This window comes from Lynx canadensis, chromosome A1 (genome assembly GCF_007474595.2).
Source record: "Lynx canadensis isolate LIC74 chromosome A1, mLynCan4.pri.v2, whole genome shotgun sequence".
Taxonomy (NCBI): Eukaryota; Metazoa; Chordata; class Mammalia; order Carnivora; family Felidae; genus Lynx; species Lynx canadensis.
Window position 1 is genome coordinate 159,130,409 of NC_044303.2, and position 14,848 is coordinate 159,145,256.

At 38.7% G+C, this 14,848-nt stretch overlaps 1 protein-coding gene and 1 non-coding gene across 2 annotated transcripts in view; both read left to right on the plus strand.

The window, feature by feature from the left end:
* The window catches only part of LOC115520781 (leucyl and cystinyl aminopeptidase), a 94,142-nt gene that overhangs the window by 14,195 nt on the left and 65,099 nt on the right, over window positions 1-14,848 (plus strand). The gene's annotated exons all lie outside the window — the stretch shown is intronic.
* LOC115526870 lies at window positions 14,615-14,737 on the plus strand. Its single transcript, XR_003972796.1, has one exon. It is a non-coding gene; the product is annotated as a small nucleolar RNA SNORA13 (small nucleolar RNA).

The window sequence follows — 14,848 nt, forward strand, 5'->3', positions numbered from 1 at the left end:
AATGGATTTTTATCTATATTCTGTTTATATTTGAAGGGATTTCAACAAGCTGCCCCTCTTTCCCAATACCCCCTCCCTCCAACATAACACTTAATATGGATGCATCATTTAACTTCTCAGCCCTTGAGTGATGTCTTAGACTTATCTTAATTATAATGAATTAAAGGTCTACAAAGTTCAGTTATTTTTGTTTTCTGCTTGTCCAGAATGTTATAAAACCCTTTGTCCCATACTTGCCCTGCCATAGAATGATCTGGATCTTTAAGAGAACTAGAATCAACTGTCTTTTTTTTTTTTTTTCCTTGGGGCTCTTTGGGGCCATTAATAACTAGGACTGATCTGCTTAAAACTGTCTTGCCCCCAAATTAAGACATATGGTAAACTGATTAAGTATAAATACGTACACCCTGCCATATACACATAAGTTCAGCCAACTGAGCGAGAATTCTGTAAAAATAGGTGATATACCCACTCATCCTAATGCAGCCATTCGAAGTACTTTGAAATACTTATTAATATTATAGAGAATTAGCCTTACGTCTCTTGGTGTTTAAGTGTCAGGAATACGTTTAAACAGGAGACTTTTTATGCTTCCTTTTTTGTGAGCGGAGAAAAAGCCATTTTGGAACAAAGGTCTAAAGTCTGGTGTCTGCCAATGAGTAGTTATTGTTCAAATAAACCTCTCAGATTGGACTTTTTATAATTAAAATCAGAGTACTGAAGTGTTGCATATTCCTCATTCTTGGTGTTACCTTTTTAAAATTTAAAGTCAAAGCAAAACCAGAAAGCTTTATAATTTATTCCTCCCTCCATTCCCATTCTTAGGCAATCACTGACCTGCTTTCTGTTACCATAGATTGGTTTACTTTCTAATTCTGTAGAATTTTATATAAATGGAATTATATAGATTTTGTATAAATGGAATCATAGACTGTCTTTTTTCTCCTGGCTTCTTACAGTTAGCATAATTTATTTTGAAATATCCATGTTCTATCAGTAGTTCCTTTTTCTCTCTTTTCTTTTTAAATTGCTGAATAGTATTCTATTGTATTGATATGCCATTCTTTGTTTATCCATTTACCTCTTAATGGGCATTTGGTTCCAGCTTTGAGTTATTACAAATAAAACTGTTGTGAAGACTCAAATACAAGTCTTTGTGTAGACATTTGTTTTAGTTTCTCCTAGGTAAATGCCTTGGAGTTGATTGGTTGGATTACCTAGGAGCTGTCTGTTTTCACTTAAGAAACTGCCAACTGTTTTACAAACGGGTTTTACCATTTTACATTTCCATCAGTGGTGTTTGAGAGTGCTTATTCTCTACATCCTTACCAAAATTTGGTATGATTAATTTTTTAAATTTTAGCCAATCCAGTGTGTGTATCACAGTGCAGTTTTTTTTAAATTTTTTTTATTTTTTCAACGTTTATTTATTTTTTTGGGACAGAGAGAGACAGAGCATGAACGGGGGAGGGGCAGAGAGAGAGGGAGACACAGAATGGGAAACAGGCTCCAGGCTCTGAGCCATCAACCCAGAGCCCGACGCGGGGCTCGAACTCACAGACCGCGAGATCGTGACCTGGCTGAAGTCGGACGCTTAACCGACTGCGCCACCCAGGCGCCCCTCACAGTGCAGTTTTAATAGCACTTCCCTGATGACTACTGATATTGAATATATTTTTTTTTTGGCAGTAGTTCATCTTTTTTTTTTTTTTTTTTTTGTGAAATGGCTGTTCAAGAGTTGGTTAGAGGTTATAGAAGTTGTTTATGTATTCTGGAGACATGTTTACACAAAGGTATAAATATATCTGTGTCATATAGAACATGTATTATGTATATTACACAAACATATATAATAACTGTTCCATATATGTAAAAACAATAAAGATGTTGCTCTATCATTTTCTGGCTTTCATGGTTTTCTGTTAAGAAACTCATGGAGGGGTGCCTGGCTGGCTTAGTCTGTGGAGCATGCGACTTTTGATCTCTGGGTTGTGAGTTTGAGCGCCACATTGGGGTAGAGTTTACCTAAAAAAAACAAAAACAAAAACAAAAAACTCATGGTATTTGTACCTGTGTTACCCTATATGTAACATATCACTCTTTTCCTATTTAGTTGCAAGTGTTTTTTTTTTTTTTTACTTTTGGTTTTTAGAAGTTTGATTGTGTCTTGTTTGGTTGTCTTTGGTCCTTTTATTTTTAAGGTTCATTGAACTTCTTCAATTTATAAATGTGTGTCTTTCACTATATTTACAAAGTTTGGGGCCATTATGTCTTAATAATTATTCTGTCTCAATGTTTTTATCCTGTCATTTTGGGACTCCCAATTACATATATGTTAGTCCTTTTGATACCTTCTTACAGATCCCTGTGGCACTGCTCATTTTTTTTTTCTCAATCTTTCTTTTCTCTGGGTTCTTCAAACAGAATAATTTGTCTTCAAGAAATATTTACTGTCTGGTATGTGAATCATAATCAAAATTGATCTTCAGTTTAGCTTATAAATCCCCTGAAAAATAACTGCAGTAAAGAAAGAGCTGCAGTGAGACTTGGTTCAGTGAATAAATCTAAAGTATAATTAAAAAAAAAAAATCTCACACGATATGATTTGCTGTAAACTTTTTTTTAAGTTTATTTTTGAGAGAATGAGCGAGTGAGCAGGGGAGAACAGAGAGGGAGGGAAAGAGAATCCCAAGCAGGCTCTATACTGTCAGCACAGAGACTGACACGGGTCTAATCTCACAAACCGGTGAGATCATGACCAGAGCCGAAATCAAAAGTGGGACACTTAACCGACTGAGCCATCCAGGTGTCCCAAATTTGCTGTAAAATTTTAAGTTGCTAATTGAAATGTATTTTTAAACAAATTGGCCAGTTTGGTGTTTGGGGTATGGGAGCATCATTTCCTATATTAGTATTCTTTTATCAGTTGGGGCAGTGAGTTCTGTGTCCCAACAAATAGCATTGCAGTTATTTTTTCCCAGTGATGACTATATGTTGAGATCAGTCTTTGTAAGAAGATAGGAAAATAATAAAATGTGTTAGAAATATTTGCATTAAAAAACAAATTTTAGGAATCAAAGTAATACTGGCTTCATAGAATGAGTCTGGAAGTTTTCCTTCCCTTTCTATTTCTTGGAATAGCTTGAGAAGGATAGGTATTATCTCTGCTTTAAATGTCTGGTAGAACTCCCCTGGGAAGCCATCTGGTCCTGGACTCTTATTTGTTGGGAGATTTTTGATAACCGATTCAATTTCTTCGCTGGTTATGGGTCTGTTCAAGCTTTCTATTTCCTCCTGATTGAGTTTTGGAAGAGTGTGGGTGTTCAGGAATTTGTCCATTTCTTCCAGGTTGTCCAATTTGTTGGCATATAATTTTTCATAGTATTCCCTGATAATTGTTTGTATCTCTGAGGGATTGGTTGTAATCATTCCATTTTCATTCATGATTTTATCTATTTGGGTCATCTCCCTTTTCTTTTGAGAAGCCTGGCTAGAGGTTTGTCAATTTTGTTTATTTTTTCAAAAAACCAACTCTTGGTTTCGTTGATCTGCTCTACAGTTTTTTTAGATTCTATATTGTTTATTTCTGCTCTGATCTTTATTATTTCTCTTCTTCTGCTGGGTTTAGGCTGCCTTTGCTGTTCTGCTTCTATTTCCTTTAGGTGTGCTGTTAGATTTTGTATTTGGGATTTTTCTTGTTTCTTGAGATAGGCCTGGATTGCAATGTATTTTCCTCTCAGGACTGCCTTCGCTGCGTCCCAAAGCGTTTGGATTGTTGTATTTTCATTTTCGTTTGTTTCCATATATTTTTTGATTTCTTCTCTAATTGCCTGGTTGACCCACTCATTTGTTAGTAGGGTGTTCTTTAACCTCCACGCTTTTGGAGGTTTTCCAGACTTTTTCCTGTGGTTGATTTCAAGCTTCATAGCATTGTGGTCTGAAAGTATGCATGGTATAATTTCAATTCTTGTAAACTTATGAAGGGCTGTTTTGTGACCCAGTATATGATCTATCTTGGAGAATGTTCCATGTGCACTCGAGAAGAAAGTATATTCTGTTGCTTTGGGATGCAGAGTTCTAAATAGATCTGTCAAGTCCATCTGATCCAATGTCTCATTCAGGGCCCTTGTTTCTTTATTGACCGTGTGTCTAGATGATCTATCCATTTCTGTAAGTGGGGTGTTAAAGTCCCCTGCAATTACCACATTCTTATCAATAAGGTTGCTTCTGTTTATGAGTAATTGTTTTATATACTTGGGGGCTCCGGTATTCGGCGCATAGACATTTATAATTGTTAGCTCTTCCTGATGGATAGACCCTGTAACTATTATATAATGTCCTTCTTCATCTCTTGTTACAGCCTTTAATTTAAAGTCTAGTTTGTCTGATATAAGTATGGCTACTCCAGCTTTCTTTTGGCTTCCAGTAGCATGATAAATAGTTCTCCATCCCCTCACTCTGAATCTAAAGGTGTCCTCAGGTCTAAAATGAGTCTCTTGTAGACAGCAAATAGATGGGTCTTGTTTTTTTATCCATTCTGATACCCTATGTCTTTTGGTTGGCGCATTTAATCCGTTTACATTCAGTGTTATTATAGAAAGATACGGGTTTAGAGTCATTGTGATGTCTGTATGTTTTATGCTTGTAGTGATGTCTCTGGTACTTTGTCTCCCAGGGTCCCCCTTAGGATCTCTTGTAGGGCTGGTTTAGTGGTGACAAATTCCTTCAGATTTTGTTTGTTTGGGAAGACCTTTATCTCTCCTTCTATTCTAAATGACAGACTTGCTGGATAAAGGATTCTCGGCTGCATATTTTTTCTGTCTAGCACCCTGAAAATCTCGTGCCAATTCTTTCTGGCCTGCCAAGTTTCAAAAGAGAGATCAGTCACGAGTCTTATAGGTCTCCCTTTATATGTGAGGGCACGTTTACCCCTTGCTGCTTTCAGAATTTTCTCTTTATCCTTGTATTTTGCCAGTTTCACTATGATATGTCGTGCAGAAGATCAATTCAAGTTACGTCTGAAGGGAGTTCTCTGTGCCTCTTGGATTTCAATGCCTTTTTCCTTCCCCAGTTCAGGGAAGTTCTCAGCTATGATTTCTTCAAGTACCCCTTCAGCACCTTTCCCTCTCTCTTCCTCCTCTGGAATACCAATTATGCGTATATTATTTCTTTTTAGTGTATCACTTAGTTCTCTAATTTTCCCCTCATACTCCTGGATTTTTTTATCTCTCTTTTTCTCAGCTTCCTCTTTTTCCATAACTTTATCTTCTAGTTCACCTATTCTCTCCTCTGCCTCTTCCATCCGAGCCGTGGTGGTTTGCATTTTGTTTTGCATTTCCTTTAAAGCGTTTTTCAGCTCCTCGTGACTGTTCCTTAGTCCCTTGATCTCTGTAGCAAGAGATTCTCTGCTGTCCTGTATACTGTTTTCCAGCCCAGCGATTAATTTTATGACTATTATTCTAAATTCACTTTCTGTTATATTATTTAAATCCTTTTTGATCAGCTCATTAGCTGTTGTTATTTCCTGGAGATTCTTCTGAGGGGAATTCTTCCGCTTGGTCATTTTGGATAGTCCCTGGTGTGGTGAGGACCTGCAGGGCACTTCCCCTGTGCTGTGGTGTATAACTGGAGTTGGTGGGCGGGGCCTCAGTCCGTCCTGATGTCTGCCCCCAGCCCACCGCTGGGGCCACAGTCAGACTGGTGTGTGCCTTCTCTTCCCCTCTCCTAGGGGTGGGATTCACTGTGGGGTGGCGTGGCCCGTCTGGGCTACTTGCACACTGCCAGGCTTGTGATGCTGGGGATCTGGCGTATTAGCTGGGGTGGGTAGGCAAGGTGCACGGCGGCGGGGGGGCAGGCTTAGCTAGCTTCTCCTTAGGTGATCCACTTCAGGAGGGGCCCTGTGGCAGCCGGAGGGAGTCAGATCCGCTGCGGGAGGTTTGGCTCCGCAGAAGCACAGAGTTGGGTGTTTGCGCGGAGCGAGCAATTTCCCTGGCCGGAACTGGTTCCCTTTGGGATTTTGGCTGGGGGATGGGCGGGGGAGATGGCGCTGGTGAGCGCCTTTGTTCCCCGCCAAACTGAGCTCTGTCTTCCGGGGGCTCCGCAGCTCACCCTCCCTTTGTCCTCCAGCCTTCCCGCTTTCCGAGCAGAGCTGTTAACTTATGACCTCCCAGACGCTAAGTCGCGCTTGCTGTCGGAACACAGTCCGTCAGGCCCCTTCGCTTTTGCAAGCCGGACTCGGGGGCTCTGCTTGGCTGGCGAGCCGCCCCTCCGCCCCGACTCCCTCCCACCAGTCCGTGGAGCGCGCACCGCCTCGCCGCCCTTCCTACCCTCTTCCGTGGGCCTCTCGTCTGCACTTGGGTCCGGTGACTTTGTTCTGCTAATCCTCTGGCGGTTTTCTGGGTTATTTAGGCAGGTGTAGGTGGAATCTAAGTGATCAGCAGGACGCGCGGTGAGCCCAGCGTCCTCCTACGCCGCCATCTTCCTGCGCCTCCTTAAAAAACAAATTTTAAGGGGCACCGAGGTGGCTCAATAGGTTAAGTGTCTGACTTTGGCTCAGGTTATGACCTCACAGTTCATGTTGGGCTCTGTGCTGACAGCTCTGAGCCTGGAGCCTACTTCAGATTCTGTGCCTCCCTCTCCTGAGCTCGTGCTGTGTCTCTCTCTCTCTCTTTCTCAAAAATAAATAAACATTAAAAATTTTCTTAAAAACCCACAAATTTTAAAAATTAGTCAGGCTTTATCTTTTAGCCAGAAAACTACTTTATTTATAATTATGCAGATTCCATCATCCCAAGTGTCACATTTTCCTGTATCAGGATTCAACTAGTACTATAGGGTAAAAGAGACAGCAAATAGATTTTCTCAAAAAATGTTCTATAGTAGAACATGAGAAATTTCTCTAGGAATATAATTTTTTTCTATCATATCTAGTCTCTGTTTTGTCTGAGAACAGCATGGAACCATGTTGCTCAGTCTTGAAATGTCAGCTTGTCTGTTCCCTTGCAATGATTTTTATTTTTCTGGTTTGGTCTTAAAGTCTTGAGAATTCATTTTATTATGAAATGTAAAAACTCATTTAAAAAAAGCATTTCATAGTTCTTTGCTCTTTTCAAAGGAAATAGAGTATCTAGAATAAAGTAATAACCATAGCATCTTGTAGACTTGTTCTTTAGGTTGATGAGTGCTTGCACAATGTTATAAAGTTCTATTATCTGAAAAGGACTCGTTAAAAAAAAATGTGTCTGCTGTGGTGCAAGAACAAATGACTTCTCTGTGGTTGCTTAACCATTTCCTATAAGTCTGAGAAAGTGGTTGTTTTCAAAATCATTGAGCTGAACTTGGGTTGATCTAAACTTAGCTGTGCAGTTGTGTGGGTTAAACTCACTCATTGTTTCACTTCCATCTTCCTTGTAAAAAATTAAAATCTAAAAATTCAAAAAATCTTGTTTTCATTTGTTTTAACTAAGTAGCTGAATAATTTTGAACAAAAGTTAATAATCTGTAAAATATAACGGGCTTAGAGTGTCTCATAAAAAGCTTCTAGTTTTGTGAACTAGCAAAAAATAAAGTTTCAGTGAAATGGGTAACTGTGTTGTATTTGGATAATTTCAGAATCCTAATGAAAGAGGGAGCAAGTTCGATTTACTGCCCAGGATGGAGTTGTAACAGGGAATGTAAATTGGGCAAAATCAAGCAGTACTTTTTCAGTACCCACTAAATGCCTGGCTGAAAGAGTTGTAGAAACTATAGTGCCATTGTTTGACACATGGCAGTAGTTTGGTGGATCTCTGACACCATCCCAACCCTCTTTGCAGCTCTTCAGCTCTGATGTAGGGATGGCTCTGTGACCACCCACCCCAGATCCAGAGGCTGCTGAGACATGAGGCATTTCTCTGGTACATGGGACCTGGTTTGACATTCCTGGCCTATTTTAAGTCATGGCACATGGTCTTGAAGGGTTTAGCTACCATAGAAAAATATGGTTTTGAAATTTGGCCATGTCACTCACTAGCAAGTTATCTAACTCTCCAATTCCCACTTCTTCATCTATAAAATGTTGTGGGGATTAAATTAAATGAGTTGACATATGTAAAATCCTGATTAATAATACCGAAAGCTAATAATTATTTAGCACTTTATTATGTGCTAGGCTCTGTTCTAAATGTTTTATACATATCTCATTTAATTCTCAAAACTCAGTGAGATAGGTACTGTTATTATCTCCATCTTACAATTGAGCAAACTGAACTTGGAAAGATGAACTAACTTGCTCAATCAAGGTTACACGGGAATGACATAGCAGTCTAGTTTCAGAGACATTCCTAACTACTTTGCTGTGCCCAGTGCATTGTTAGCGCATGCTAAAGCCCTTAGTGATTGTTGGTTTTTATCACTGTTTGTGGTGGTGTTAAGATGATGGTTTTGATAACGAACTTGGTCTTACTTTTTTCATTGTTTGCCCTGGTCCTGTACTAGGGCCCCAGGCATAGCATCCCCACATCTATTGATAAGGGAGTAAGAAACAATGAAGTCATGTACTTCAAGTTTTCCTCAAAGCCCTTGGAGGGAAAGCTCACAGTTGCACACAGTTTTGTATAAAGAATGCTGAGTGTTCTGAATACCGGATGTTCTATTCTTATGTGTCTGAGTTGGAGTCTAACCATGAGGCCCTGCTTCTGTTCCCATTTCCAAGATGTCACAGAATCGTAGAACTAGTATGTGTAGTGTGATTTTAGGGGATTGTGTAAGAAATGTACACCACGATATTAATAGTATATTGTGTAGAGGATGGATAAATCATTCATCTGTTGCTGTGTAACAAATGACAATACTTAATGGCTTAAAATAATAACCAATTTTATTTGCCCACTATTTTGTAGGTCAACAATTTGTACTGGGCTCAGCTGGATGTTTCTTCCACTGATCTTGCCTGGGGTCACTTGTAGCAGCCATCATTTGGCAGCTTAATTTGGAACTGTAAGATTTAAAATAGCTTAACTGGCATATCTGGCAGTTGGTGCTGCCTGTTGGCTGGACTTGTCTTCCCATGTGGTTCTTCATCCATAAGGACGCTAGCTCAGATTTATTCTCATGGGGCTCTCAGGTCAGCAAAAGAGAAATAATGAAAGCAACAAGGCCTTTTAAACCTAGGATTGGAGGGGCGCCTGGGTGGCTCAGTCGGTTAAGCAGCCGACTTTGGCTCAGGTCATGATATCGCGGTCCGTGAGTTCGAGCCCCGTGTCAGACTCTGTGCTGACAGCTCAGAGCCTGGAGCCTGTTTCAGATTCTGTGTCTCCCTCTCTCTGACCCTCCCCTGTTCATGCTCTGTCTCTCTCTGTCTCACAAATAAATAAACGTTAAAAAAAAATTAAAAAAAAAAACTAGGATTAGAAATTGTACAGTGTCACTTCTGCATTCCATTGATTGAAACAAGTTATAAGGCCATTAGATTCAAGGTGGATACAGACTCCACCTCTGAATAGGAGGTTCCATCAGAGGTTAATGGTACATTCTACCTGGTGTCCAGGTTTCCTGATTTCACCATCCAGGGCCATTTCTAAGTTTATTTACTTATTTTGAGAGAGAGAGGGAGAGAGAGAATCCCAAGTAAGCTCTGCACTACCAGTACAGAACCGGATGTGGGGCTTGAACCCATGAACCACGAGATCATGACCTGAGCCAAAGTCAGACGCTTAACCAGCTGAGCCACCCAGGTGCCCCCAGGGCCATTTTTAAGACACCTCAACAGTGTTGATAATTTTTCATCATTTTATTAACTTTAGATCTTCATAGATTAAAACATGATCTGTACATGTTCAAGGGGGTTCTATTTTTATACATTTAAAAAGTAGAAAATATAGATACTAAAAACACCCAACATACTCATAACTCCCAGAAATAACCAGTGTTTACATTTTTATTTACAGTGTTTCCAACTGGATGAATATTTATTTATTTAAAATTCCATAACCTGCCTCTTAATACTATATTTTGAATACCTTTCCATGTTTAAAATAGATGTAAATAAGTTTTATGATGTAAATAACTTTTATGTCTGTATAATACTTTATTAGGTATGAATATACCTTTGTCACATACTTCGATTATTTCCTTTCTGTTGCTCTGTAAACAAGACTGCTGTAAACATTCTTACACATATATTTTTCTGCAGTTACTCTTAGGATGCATTTCTCTTATGGAGTTACTTGGTCAAGTAACTTATTTTAGGTTTTGACATGTATCGATGAGACATGATTTTAAACATTCTATAGTTTAAACTTATCAGTAAGTATAACTGCAGAGCAGAGTTCTTAGGTGTTATAGAAAGATTATTCTTTTGACGTTCACAAGTGGATGTACCCATTATGATTTGTGTTTGGGGGAACTTAGATGTGTGTGTGGGGATTGTTGGGATGAACTGTTAGGGTGAACCTTAAATTTAGACCACTTTCCCTTTAACATGATCTCAAATATAATGAATAACTGAAAACCTAGATAAAAATGGCAATCATAAAAAAATAACATTGCTTTAGCATTTCAAATCAAAATGTGTTAACTTAGTTACTAATATTATCTTCTTGACTAAAGCTTTTATTTTGCATACAGGTCCACTGATTAGAGTTCTACAATATTTCATCTTATATATGATATGTGCTGTTTGTGACGCATCTGTAATTTATAGGTCTTCATTATTTTTCAAATGGTTTGAGAACTTAAGACACTTTGAAGGCTGGGAGCAAAATTCTTCTGTAGGGCCCTCCTCCCCTAATCTTTTTGTTTTACTTGCTAATACCTAATCTGGCAGCTGTGTTATTTTGGGGACTCATTTTTGTGGCGTCTTTCTGCTGCATACTCAGCTTTCGTAGAAGCAGTTTTCATTCTTTTTTTCATTTAATGCAGTACTTATTTACATAACAACAGTTATAATTTTAACTAGCATAAATTGATTGGAGAACAACTAATTCTTGGCAAGAATACAACTGCCCTGGTGGGGACGTAAGTGCTTGAATCTTCTAGAGAGTAGCCCTTTAGACATTCAGTGGACACTTGGCATCAGAAAATGTCTTTCAGGGGGGAATGAACAGCATTTGTTAATTTGGAGGTTTAAGTGGACATAAGTTAAAAGAACATCTACTTTGTTGAGGTAGAAAATTTTCTTTATTTACTGAAGGAAATTACTCTTCTTAATTCTTGTTTTACAGTTAAGGTTTGAATTAAACTACAGGTGTTTATTTGTCCCTCTCCTTGATCCTTTACATTGAATCCTGTATCTGAAGCATTTTGTGGCAGGATTCTTTATGTGCTATAGCTCATGTTTGTATTTGATACTTTTTGGCTTTTGGCATTCTCTAGTAGAATGCCTCCTTTTCATCTTCAGTGTTCTCCTTGATAGATATTTAAAGGTTTTTTTTTTTTTTTTAATGTTTATTTTTGCAAGAGAGAGAAAGAGAGACAGAGATAGAGTGTGAGCAGAGAAGGGGCAGAGAGAGAAGACACAGAATCTGAAACAGGCTTCAGGTTCTGAGCTGTCAGCACAAAGCCTGACATGGGGGGCTGAAACTCTGGAATGGCGAGATCATGACCTGAGCCAAAGTTCGATGCTTAACTGATTGAGCCACCCAGGCACCCCTACTTGATAGATATTTAAAATAATGTGCTTCATAGCTGCAACATTAAACTAACAAACTCATCTTCTTTGTTGCTGCCATCCTGCACTGAAGTGTTGATTTTTGCTTATAGGACTACAAGACTGCACAGAAAGTAACAGCTGTGATTAGACTGAGTAAATATAATGTGTACAATTTGAAGATGGTGATAAATTTATTGACTGAGTGTTTTAGTTTGGTAAATTAAAATTCATGTCTATGTAATGCTGCCCTTTAGGTTATTTCAGTCACAATGTGACCATTATATAATTTAAATTGCCTTCTTATGAATTGTAGCTGTCATTGGTTATCTGAGTTTTATTGTGTAAATGTAATTATAGTAAATGAGCATGGCCTTTAGATGCACTTAATCCCTAGGGATATTTTGGGAAAGGTTGTAGTGTCTTTACAATCAAGACAGCCATTTGGCAAGTATATTAGAAGTCAAATGACTTAAAACATAAAACCTGTGTGCTAAAATCTCTGTGATGCAGAATTATCTCAAGTTATCCTGTTTCACACTGGCTGAAAGCCTCTATAGATATTGCTGATGCTGATCTTACAAGATGTCAAGAGGCCAGAATTGTTGCTTATGTTATCATTTGGTATTTATGGCACATAAGACAAAATGGAGTTTCTGGACTTTACTTATTTTATGAATTTATCTAATGACATGTGCTGTGAGTGGCATTTAAGAATCATCTTTTATAGTAAAAGGTGTGAGGGGGAAAATTGTACTGATGCATCTTAAAGAGAAATTCTAGTGTGTTTGGCTAAAAAAGGATGTGTTTACTGGCTTGAGATTTTGAAGTTCCTACTGTGGCTATTTAATATAGTAGCAACAAACTATGAATGTGGCACTTCATAGTTTGCAAAGTGTTATGACCCACTTATTTCATGTAACCCCTATGATAGTCTAGGCAGACAGGGCAGTTATTATCTCCATTTTACCAGATAAGAACACTGAAATCCCAACTAAGTTCTGGAGCCAGAACTAGAATCCACAGGTTCCTCAGCACTATACTTTATGTCTCCTACACCATAATTGATTTAAATTATGTCCTGGCTTTGAAGAAAGAGGAGGAAATGTAATAAGTCTGAAGAATCCGGGTCTAGTAGAAAAGAAAGGCAATGACTCAGAGCCCATAATCACTGAAGTAGTACTAGGCCCTGCTGACTTAGGATCCAGCCCCACAGCAGGTGTTAGAGGACCTTCTTAACCTCATGGCTAACATATTAATTCTGTCTTATTCCAAGCTTCGGTTCAGCCTTCAGAGAATTTATGAGTGGCCTTGGAGGTAATTTTCGTTAATTAATACTTAATTTTAATGTGTTGAGTGTTGGTACTTTCATTTCAACATTTATTACAGGCTTTTTTTCCTGCAGGGCTCCAGGGATATAAAGATGAATGAGATAAGAGCCCCTCCCTTGGAGGAACTGTTTAAATGTGAAGCAAAATCTATAATTATAGTTTACTACTGCAGAAATTCCCTTCTCTGTAGGGTAAACTAAGCCTTGAAATTTTTCTAAACCTTCTCATCTTCAACCTGTAATTCTGTAATAAGCAAAAAGTTACAGGATTAAAATGTACGTTATTTTAGAAAAAAATATGGAGCAGGTTTTGGAACTTAGTATTTCATCCTAAATGTGAAAGGCCGTATAAGCGTATAGTGTGCACAACTTCCATTTTCCAAGTTTGAGAGACTGCCAGGGGTTTGTAGTATGGAAAGAGTGAGGTGACTCATGATTTGGAATGATTGTTTTGATCTCTCCCTGTAGTTGCTGTAGAACATTGGCAGGGCGGCCAGCATAATTAACACTGCACAGTCTAATTATAAACACAACTCTGTGGACAGTGGCTACTAAAGAAGAAAGCATGTCCTGGATAAACAATCAAGTTGGCAGGATTACTTTAGAATGATGACTAGATAATGTCAAGTTTACTATAAATCAACTTGCTTTTCCTAGATTGTCTCAGGAGTTACCATAGGGGGAAAAAAGTATTATCTGTGAAAGTCTCGCTGGGTTATTTTTTTAAGAGCTCATTTGAAGCATTTCTTTATTGCAGTCTTTCTAACCTTTTCGTCCTAAGAGAACAGCTAGGCATTTTAATTTTTATGGTGTACTATTTTAGGGAGAGTAGGGGAATGGGTCACAGGAGGACATTTGTTCTAGTAATAGTTGAATTGATTTTTAAAAGGTGAAAGAAACTAGGGATTTGGAAAGATTACATTGGAGTAGTATAATAAAGAGCAGGAAAAGAGAGACCCATGAGCTGAGGAGAGTGAAGAGGGTGCGCTAAGAATACAAAAGGGAAGTGGCCACAACAGCCATGCATGTTTGAGAGAAACTGAGACGCATGTTACACGTGTGTGGTCTCACATACTCGTCTGAGACAGAGCAGGCACTGTGCATGTTTGTATGTGCTTAGGGATTTGTTGAAGCATGGCTGAGAGCTGAGGAATGATTTAGTTAGTTTAAATATAGGTTTGGCCCTTGGGTTCCTGAGTTTCAGAACAAAGGCTATGGAGATTGGTTTCGGGACCCTGTAGGGATGGTTGTATTTCTGCAGAATGAACCTGAGTTGTGATTTACTCTAAATAAAGTAAGCACTTGAAAGCAAATGCTTAAAAATGAGACCCTCCCCCCCCTTTTTTTTCTTTTTCTTTTTCTTTTTTTTTTTTTTTAATTTTTTTTTTCAACATTTATTTATTTTTGGGACAGAGAGAGAGACAGAGCATGAACGGGGGAGGGGCAGAGAGAGGGAGACACAGAATCGGAAACAGGCTCCAGGCTCCGAGCCATCAGCCCAGAGCCTGACGCGGGGCTCGAACTCACGGACCGCGAGATCGTGACCTGGCTGAAGTCGGACGCTTAACCGACTGCGCCACCCAGGCGCCCCTTCTTTTTCTTATTGAGTTAATTTCAGTTAAATTTCAAATGGACACTTAAAAAGAGATTTTTCTGGTAGCCTTTGTGTTGCCAATTCACTTTTGGAAACTAGTGAATGTGGTGTCAAAAACGGTGGAAGCTTTGCAGCCTTTTCCTTAATTTGAATATTGTTGGTGTAGGAGCTGGATAAAGTAAGAGTTTATCCTTTTATATTAATGTGTTTACACATGTGATCTTAACTCTGCTTTTAAATGTATAGTTTCTCTTAAAGGGTTTAGAAGAGGACTGATTTTTCTTTTTAAGAAAAAATA